The sequence below is a fragment of the Lepisma saccharinum genome, unplaced genomic scaffold (genome assembly GCF_977018435.1).
Source record: "Lepisma saccharinum unplaced genomic scaffold, izLepSacc3.1 HAP1_SCAFFOLD_266, whole genome shotgun sequence".
In the NCBI taxonomy this organism is placed as follows: domain Eukaryota; kingdom Metazoa; phylum Arthropoda; class Insecta; order Zygentoma; family Lepismatidae; genus Lepisma; species Lepisma saccharinum.
The window spans coordinates 245,092-254,374 of NW_028143025.1; the positions used below are offsets into that span (position 1 = coordinate 245,092).

The window sequence follows — 9,283 nt, forward strand, 5'->3', positions numbered from 1 at the left end:
TTTTATAATTCTGTGTTCCAACAATTTATTAAAAGCCAGGCAATAAAACATTATTCGAGTTACAGTGACCTCAAGGCCTCAATTGTAGAGAGATTCAACAGAACCTTAAAAAATCTTATGTATAAACAATTTACCCTGCAAGGTAATTATAAATGGATTAATATTCTTCCCGAACTTCTACATAAATACAACAACTCGGTCCATTCCACAATCAACATGAAACCCTCCGAAGTAACTCCATCTGATGAGCAAAAATTGATCAGGACTGTTTATTATCCTAGATACCAGCCAACAACAAGAAAGGCCAAATACAGGGTGGGTGACCAAGTAAGAATCAGCAAATATAAGCACTTATTCAAAAGAGGCTTTACGAGAAACTGGAGCACCGAATTATTTACAGTGGTTCAAGTTAAACCCGGGACCCTTAACACATATATAATAAAAGATCACCGAGGAGAAATTCTCAAAGGCAGGTTCTATGAACAAGAGCTCAGCAAAACTAAACAGCCCGACACATATCTCATAGAAAAAATCATTCGCAGAAAAGGCAACAAGTTATTTGTCAAATGGCTGGGTCATCCGGAAAACAGCTGGATCGATGCAAACAAAATAATAATATGAGCACCTGGGATGTTATAAAAAGGCTGCCAGAACCTGAACAGCAGAATAAGAGAAATGGCAAGTTGCTGCCTGAAAATATTAGGTGTCTTATTGTTGGGCCATCTGCTTGTGGTAAAACTACACTAATGGTTGATAATTTTTTATTGGCACCCAACTGGTTAGACTGGAAAAACAGGCACTTGTATGTTTTCTCTAAGAGCTTGGAACAATTAAAATATCAGCAGCTGATGAAGCTATATGATGGATTGGATATTGCCACTTTTGAACCAGATGTTAAGCCATTAGATGAATGTCTCGATAATTCTGTTGTTGTGTTTGATGACATTATACTGGATAATCAAAACAAGGTTAGAAATTTCTTTACACAGGGCCGGCACAAAAACATTGACTGCTTCTACCTGGCACAGACTTTTTCTAAAATACCGAAGCAACTGATCCGAGACAACAGCAATTTTATATGTGTGTTTCATCAAGATCATACCAACCTCAAACACATACATGATGAATATGTAGGTGGGGACTTGAGCTACAATGATTTTTCCAAATTTTGCAGCAAGTGCTGGAACCAGGACAGTTATGGGTTTGTCACAATTGATATGACAAGAACACCTAATACTGGCAAATACAGAAATAAAATCAACGATTTTCTAGACGTTGAGACATAAATAAACAACCATGAAACGACCAGTCATTGATGATCTTAAGTTAAGAGATTATCTTGTAAAAAGATTTAAGGGATGGAAATCAGAGAACCGTGGAATTTATGAAAAACACAAACAAACAGAACAGCCTGTAATTGATGCTATTAATAATTTAGGTAAGAATATCAAAACTGTTACAGAGCAGAATCAAAATTTGATCACAGAGCTTGTACCTGTAGCTGCAAGGAACATATTAGATTATCCATTCACCCCACTTTCCAGTATTCATACACCTAGTCCTGTTGCTCCTAGAAGAATTGAAGCTACTCAGGATCCTATTGAATTGGGTCTTCTTGCTCAAAAATATTTAACCACACCTAAAGACAATAAAGATGAGGTTTTTGGCTTATATGCCGACACAGAGCTTGATGGCAGCATCATACATAGAATTGGCAATTTCAGAGTAACTTTTATGGGGGATGATCTGATTGTTTATTCAGAATCTCGTCTCGGAGAAAAAGGTGCTTTTGTTAAGTACCCCGGCACACCTGGATTGTGGGAACTGATGACTAGGAAAAGGCCTGGCAGCTATACAGATCAAGATTATGAACATTACAAAGAAATATTAATAAAATCAGATGCTCTGTACCAGAACAATGATCCCACACAAAAAAGAGTCAAGTCTAGCAGTGGAGCAAAATACAATAATTTAATCAAGCCCATATGGTCTCAGATCAAGACAGGTAGTGGGATCAAACAATACAACACCCTGCCTAAAGAATTTGTGTGGGTTGATGATGTCAGGAAACTTGTAGATAGGTTATTGGTGATAGCAGGGGAGGAAAATGCAGGGAACCACAATTTTTACAATGAAAAGGTTGGAATTATGGACATGATAAGCACCAAATTGTCTAATTTTATAGTGAATGACACTAAGGGGATTGGATATCTTATAAAAATTATTAATACTCTACCCCCAAATTTTGGAATGTTTCTGAGGGCCGGGGGTTGGTTAATGACATTATAAACAAGCTGCCATTTGAACTACACATTCCAGGCTATCAATATTGTGGTCCAGGCACAAAATTGGACCATAGATTAAACAGAGGGGACCCTGGTGTTAATCCTTTAGATGCTGCTTGTAGAGACCATGACATAGCATACAACACACATTCCGATCTTGACAAGAGACATGTTGCAGACAAGAAATTAGAAGAGGCTGCATTTGGCAGATTTGTAAGCAAAGATGCTTCTTTAAGTGAGAGAATATCAGCATTGGGAACCACCATAGCTATGAGCACCAAACAAAAACTGGGGTGGGGGCTGTGAATATGTATATAATAAACCTACAATGAAGGCCAAGGGTGTTATGTATCAAATACCTTATGCAGGTCTCAAATCTCTTAAAACTATTGACAGTCTTTTAACCAAAAAGCAGCGCAAGAAAAAAAGCTCTTGTCTTGCAAAGGGGCATGGTATGAAATTGTTGCTTAGTACCCCCCAATTAAAAAAATTACAACAATCAAGAAAAAAATCACATGTGGGGGGTTTCATATTTACTATCCCTGCCATCTTAGCTGCTCTCGGGGCTGTTGGGAGCTTGGCTGGGGGATCAGCTGCCATAGCAAAAACAGTAATAGATGCCAAGAAAAATAGGGCAGAATTAGATGAGCAGAGGCGCCATAACCTGGCCATGGAGAAAAAAGGCAAAGGTATTAAGAGAGCCATGAATAAGTTTAAAAAAAACAAGAGCCGCTTACAAACCAAGATATTGAAGCTTTAATCAAGCCATTGGGCATCAAACATTTTAGAGGTGTGTACATGTCTGATTCTTTACCGGAACAACCACTCAACAAAGAGTGTGGCATTGTTAATTTGGATAAGTACAAAAATCAGGGCACTCACTGGATTTGTTATCTTAAATATTTAAACGATGATGCATTTGTGTTTGATTCATTTGGAGGTGTTCCACCTGAAAATTTAGTAAAATATCTAAAATCAGCTAATCTTTATTACAATAATGCCCGTATTCAAAACTTCAAAGATGTTAATTGCGGACATCTGTGTTTATCCGTTCTCAGATACATGTCTCAAATAAATAAACCATCAATTGAAGATTTTCAAAAAGCCTTGTGGTATCTGAAACATCATGGGGGTATTCCATCTCACCAGCCAAAATTCAATATTGAAACTCAAATTGCACGATGACATAGTGTATCCCAAAACAATAGCTCTCAGAGCATTTTACGGCATGTACCTGATCCCAAATATTACGTACCACAACAACACAATTGCAGTAGGGGATCAAAAAATTGTCATCACTCCAGGGCAGTATAATCTGTCCACTCTAAATGCTCAATTACGCAGAGGTATAGTTTTAAGTCAAAATTCTGTCACTCACAGAGTAGAGATTGTATCTGCTACAGAAACAGTGAATCTGGGTACTATAGGAGAGCTGTTGGGATTTGAGAACAACACAAAACTTGAACCGGCCATCAAACACACTGCTATGAATATACCTAAATTCTTAGCCATAGAGACTCTGAATATTCACTGTAATGTGGCCGAGGGTATGATCACCAAATCAAATGGCATAGGCACTCACAAACAAACCGGCATCATTGCAACATTCAAACCTAATTCCGAATTCATGGAGCCCATCATCTACAATCCATCCCCAACATTATATTTTCCTGTGTGCCATAATAGAATAGATAACATTGAATTGATGGTCACTAATGAAAAAGAAGAATTAGTTGATTTTGCTGGAGCTACAACAACTGCAATCATAGAGATTAACATTTAAATAAAAATACATACAATGGAAAATATTGAGAGTTATGAGCTACAATCATTCCCCCCAAACAGGAGGACATTTGCAAATTTAAATCAACCCAACACACAGATCGAGGTTGATCTTGATGTAGGGGACGGCTTTATACACCCCCACAGAGCAGATCTATACATCAAATTTGATGTTGTAAAGCTCGATGGAACAGATTATCCGGCAAATTCGAATATAAGATTGGTGGACAATTTTGTGCCGCATCTGTTCTCTGAAATTGAGATCAGAAAGCATGGCGTTGTTATAAACAGAGTGGATCATCCAGGCATTACCTCCACAGCTTTGGCTACATTAAAATTATCCAAAACCGAGGCTTCATACTACAGAATCGGTGGATTTGAAGCTGGTGATAAGATATTAACCAAGAGCCACACAGTGCTGTTCCCCATGCGCCTGTTGCCAGGATTCTTCTCGGATTACAAAGAAATCATGTGGAAGGGGGGGTTAAGAATTACATTTAGAAGAGCTGCCAATGATAATAATGCTTTGATGAGGTACAGTGCAATAAACCCTACAGGGGAAGCTCTGCCTAATACCCTACCTGATGCAGGCAAATGCATTATTCAGACTATGGAGTTAAGAATCCCGGTTGTTGAATATGAGGCCGGCTATGCTCTTAAATACAAAGCTGATATCCTAAAAAATCCGCAAATTCCTCTGCAATTTTACACATATCAATGCGTACAGAAGGTTGCCACTGGTACTTATTATGAATTTGATGCCACAAATTCATTCTCCAGTATTCAATTTGACATGCCTGATTTTGTGGTGGTACTGTTTCAGACTGGGAGACACAACAATCAGGAAAAAAATTCAAGCAAATTTGATAACTGCAACATCAAGAACATATATCTTAAAAATGGGAGAAATGAGGTTTTTCCTAGAGAAAATTACAATTTAGACATTTCCAAGGATGATTTTCTCAAATTATATGAAGCTTTTTCGGCTTTCAAGCGTGTCACTACAGGCAATACGGATATGTATTACTCACCAGATGAATTCAAGACACAGAGACCCATGTTTGTAATTAACACTTCGAAAAGGAAACAAGTTGTGGTAAATGACAGAACAAACATTAAAATTATCTGTGAATTCCACGAGGCTTTACCCGATGACACCATATGCAGTGTTATTCTCATAGGTGAAAAATCATATGTTTATGATGTAAGAAATGAGCGGGTCACGGAGCAGTTCTAGAAGCACGATTCAAACACAGAGGCCCCTTGATTATAAAACAACACTTTACCGTCAGTTACCTACCCATTTTATAGCACCTCTGCTCGTGGCAAAAAAGCTTTTACCTACCCAAGTAACACAGCCAAAAGCCTAAAATACAGAAATATTGCAATAATTATTCTGTAAGTTACAGACTTGTGTGCAACAAGACCAAACCTTTGCATGACAATATCCATGAAGAAATTTCCTCAATATGATGGAATGGTCCCTGAAAGGGGGGGCACAGTACAGATAAGAATTTCTCTTTGAGTTCCATGACAAATGACATGTAATTTTCCTCAGAAAAAGGCACAGTGTAGGTAATATCAACAGATATAATCACTCATGCATTTACTAATGTCTCTTTGATGATGAATAACTCTCTGAAAAGAGACAATAAAGATTATATCTATTGGCATTAATTTCCCGGGCAAGCATGATTAATTGTTGGCAGAAACATAGGACTGATCAAAAGATTGGAAAGAACATGGAATGTTTACTTGACCTCCATTCTATTGTATCGATCAGGCAGTTTTGCCCGTATTGTTGAGCTGATATTTTACCCAGATAACAAAACTCTGGTGATTCTTAATAGAGAATAATTTTGTTCTGTTATACAACATTTTTACTAAATTTAAGATCTGGGGGCTATCAACAAAACAAAATTATTCTCAAAATCTCACATATGGAATGCCACATCTATCAGGACTCGAACCCAGAGCCCCTTGTTTACAAAACTACAATATTAACATTTTGCCATCAGATTTTATGAGGACTCAAACCCGAACCTTTTGATTACAAGACAATAAAAACTATGCACCACACTCCACTCGGTCTCAGAACCCAACAGATATCAATTCAAGATTCCTGGGATTTTGACAGAAAAACATACTATAAGCAATAAGATGATAAGAGAACTTGCCATTGTTTTAAGTATAGCAAATCTGCATGAAAAAAGCTCTTCCTTTCTAAAAAATTCCCGAGGGCATTTTTCCAAAATTCTTGGGTTAGACTAGGGTTCCACACTAGAGCAAAAAGCTCATGTAGGCATGTTAAGCTTGATTTAAGTATAGCAAATCTGCTGGAGAGGGGTTCGTACTTTCTTGAGTTTATAGTATCATAAATACAACTACTAGTCTTCAGTGTTGTGGACCCCGTTCAATGAACTTGCCATGCTTCCTAGTCCTTCTCTCTCCCACCACTGCCTCTATCTCCGCTTGGCTCGTTCCCTAAGGGTTTCCTGTCACCAGTTCCCCCTGGGCAGGTCTCCTCATCCAGCCCCAGCCTTATGGATGAGGTTTTGAACAGTACTAGGCATTCTGGACTCAACATCCCCCCATGACAAAGCGAGAGTGCGGCTTCACCTACCCCCTTCGCTGTTCTGGGAGTAGGGTTTTCTGTCAGGGTTTTCTCCCTTAGCCTTTGGGTCAAAACCCGCCCGCAAGGCAGCGGGTTGTCGGGGTTTCCTCCCCTAGCCTCTGGTCCGGGGTGGTGTACACCACTAGCTCACATATCTGCAAGCCGTATCACTATCCGCCACCTGTGACCCGCTCTGTACCCTGAGGCAGGGTTCTTAAGGGAACCTTCATGCGGGGGTCAACGAGTACCATCCCTCGCCCCGTAGTACCTGGGTGCAAGGATCGACGAGTTTCACCTCTACCCTCGTAGTGCCAGGCACTTAGCTTCCTTAAGAGAGTCATAGTTACTCCCGCCGTTTACCCGCGCTTCCCTGAATTTCTTCAGCGCGACATTCAGAGCACTGGGCAGAAATCACATCCCGTCAACACCCTCTCGGGCTGTCGGGATGCTTTGTTTTAATTAAACAGTCGGATTCCCCTGGTCCGTGCCGGTTCTGAGTCGACCGTTCGTCGGCGGCCGACTCGAGGGGAGGCACGTTCCCCCCGGCGCCCCCGAGGGGGGCAAGGGGTTCGGTGCGTTCCCCTCAGAGAGCCCAGGGACGCTCGCGGAAGTCCGACGCGCGGTCCACGCTCGGGACGAGCAGGAACTGCCCGCCCCTCGCGAAGACCCACGCCGGACCGAACCCGCGGTGGCCCCCCGGGCCCCGACCGGCCCCGGTCCTCAGAGCCAATCCTTGTTCCGAAGGTACGGATCCAGATTGCCGACTTCCCTTACCCACATTAGTCTATCGTCAAGAGGCTCTTTACCTCGGAGGCCAGATGCGGATTCGGGTACGGCCAGGCCTCGGGACTCTGCTGCGCTGTTCCCACCAAGATTTTCAAGGTCCGACGGGCACCCGGGGAAACCGCACCCAACTACGGTTCTCTTAGCTTTCCCCAGTGTCCCCTTCTCCTTCTGGGAAGATTCCGGGGAGCGTAGGGGATCGCTCTGACAGAACAGACAACTCTGCCCCCGGGACCCGACGGATTCTCCTGGTGCCACCAGTTACCTGGACTTACGGACTTCGAGGGAACCCGCGACGCACTCCCGGTCCCGAGACGCGGCGGAGGGCTGGATACCCCACTTCCCTTTCGATCGCGGCCGAGACGCCGGCGCGTCGCGCTAACCACTACACCCGAAGGTGCGGTGACAGTCGCGAAACTGACCCGACGCATCGGTGGGAGTTCTCCGCGGTCTAAGGACCGGCTCACCCGCCTGCAACTGCTGTTGAGGCGGAACCCTTCTCCACGTCTGACCTCAGCGAGGTCTCATCAGATTATTTGCTACTACCACCAAGATCTGCAACGACGGCGGCTCCAGGCAGGCTCGCGCCCAGACCCTTCCACGCTCACCGCCGCGCCCTCCTACTCACCGCCGCGTCATTCTTACATAGTTGCCTATGCATGGAGCATTGCGGCGGCGGCCGGGTATAGGCACGACGCTCGATTGCCATCCATTTTCAGGGCCGGTTGCTTCGGCAGGTGAGTCGTTACACACTCCTTAGCGGATGACGACTTCCATGGCCACCGCCCTGCTGTCTTGAGCAACCGACGCCTTTCATGGTTTGAGCAGCGTCGATTCAGGCACCTTAACCCGGCGTTTGGTTCATCCCACAGCGCCAGTCCTGCTTACCAGGAGCGGCCCACTGAGCACTCGGGTCCTGAAAAGAAGGCCCCGCTTCGCCCTAGGGGCAAGCGGGACCTCCATCCCGTTCAGAGTTTGAGAGTGGGTCGAGGCCGTTTCGGCCCCGAGGCCCCCGGTCATTCGCTTTACCGGGATGGACCCCCCTTGCGAGCGCCAGCTGTCCTGAGGGACACTTCGGAGGGAACCAGCTACTAGACGGTTCGATTGGCCTTTCGCCACTATGCTTAGCTCAGACGGTCGATTTGCACGTCAGAGGCGGTTCGGACTTCCACCAGGGTTTCCCCTGGATTCGTCCTGGCCGAGCATAGTTCACCATCTTTCGGGTCCCAGCGAGTGGGCTCTTAGGTACGATCCCCGCACCCGGAGGTGGGGGATCGCCCCGGGACTGCGCGAGGGCCCTTCGTTGAGCGACTCCGGGTCACCTCGATCGTCCCAGTCGCTTTGACTGCGCCTTCGGGTTTAGTGATTCCCTTAGACTCGCCCACGCGCTAGACTCCTTGGTCCGTGTTTCAAGACGGGTCGGATGGGCCACTCGTTGAACACCGCACGGGCCAGGGGCTCACAGTACGCCCCCCGCGAACCCCCCCGGACGACCGGGGAGACGGGGGGACACTGCCAGGCACGCCACATTGCTGCGACCTCTACGCCTTCCGTCAAGATTTTCGACGAATTTTTGAAGAATTTTCAAATTTTCAGATAGGAGGTTCCAGATAAGATCAAAAACTACATACTCAGATCTTCACCAAACGTTGCAGGGATACTTTGCATGTCAAGACACGTGGAAAAAACGTACAAAACAAGAGATTGGAGACATCAAGATTTTCGACGAATTTTTTAAGAATTTTCAAATTTTCAGATGGGAGGTTCCAGATAAGGTCAAAAACTACATACTCAGATCTTCACCAAACTTTGCAGGGAT

The 9,283-nt window shown here is 44.1% G+C and overlaps 1 pseudogene; it reads right to left on the reverse strand.

Moving 5' to 3' along the window:
* Window positions 1-7,470: 7,470 nt before the first annotated feature.
* LOC145982631 (large subunit ribosomal RNA) lies at window positions 7,471-8,866 on the reverse strand (annotated as a pseudogene).
* Between the last annotated feature and the right edge of the window lie 417 nt (window positions 8,867-9,283).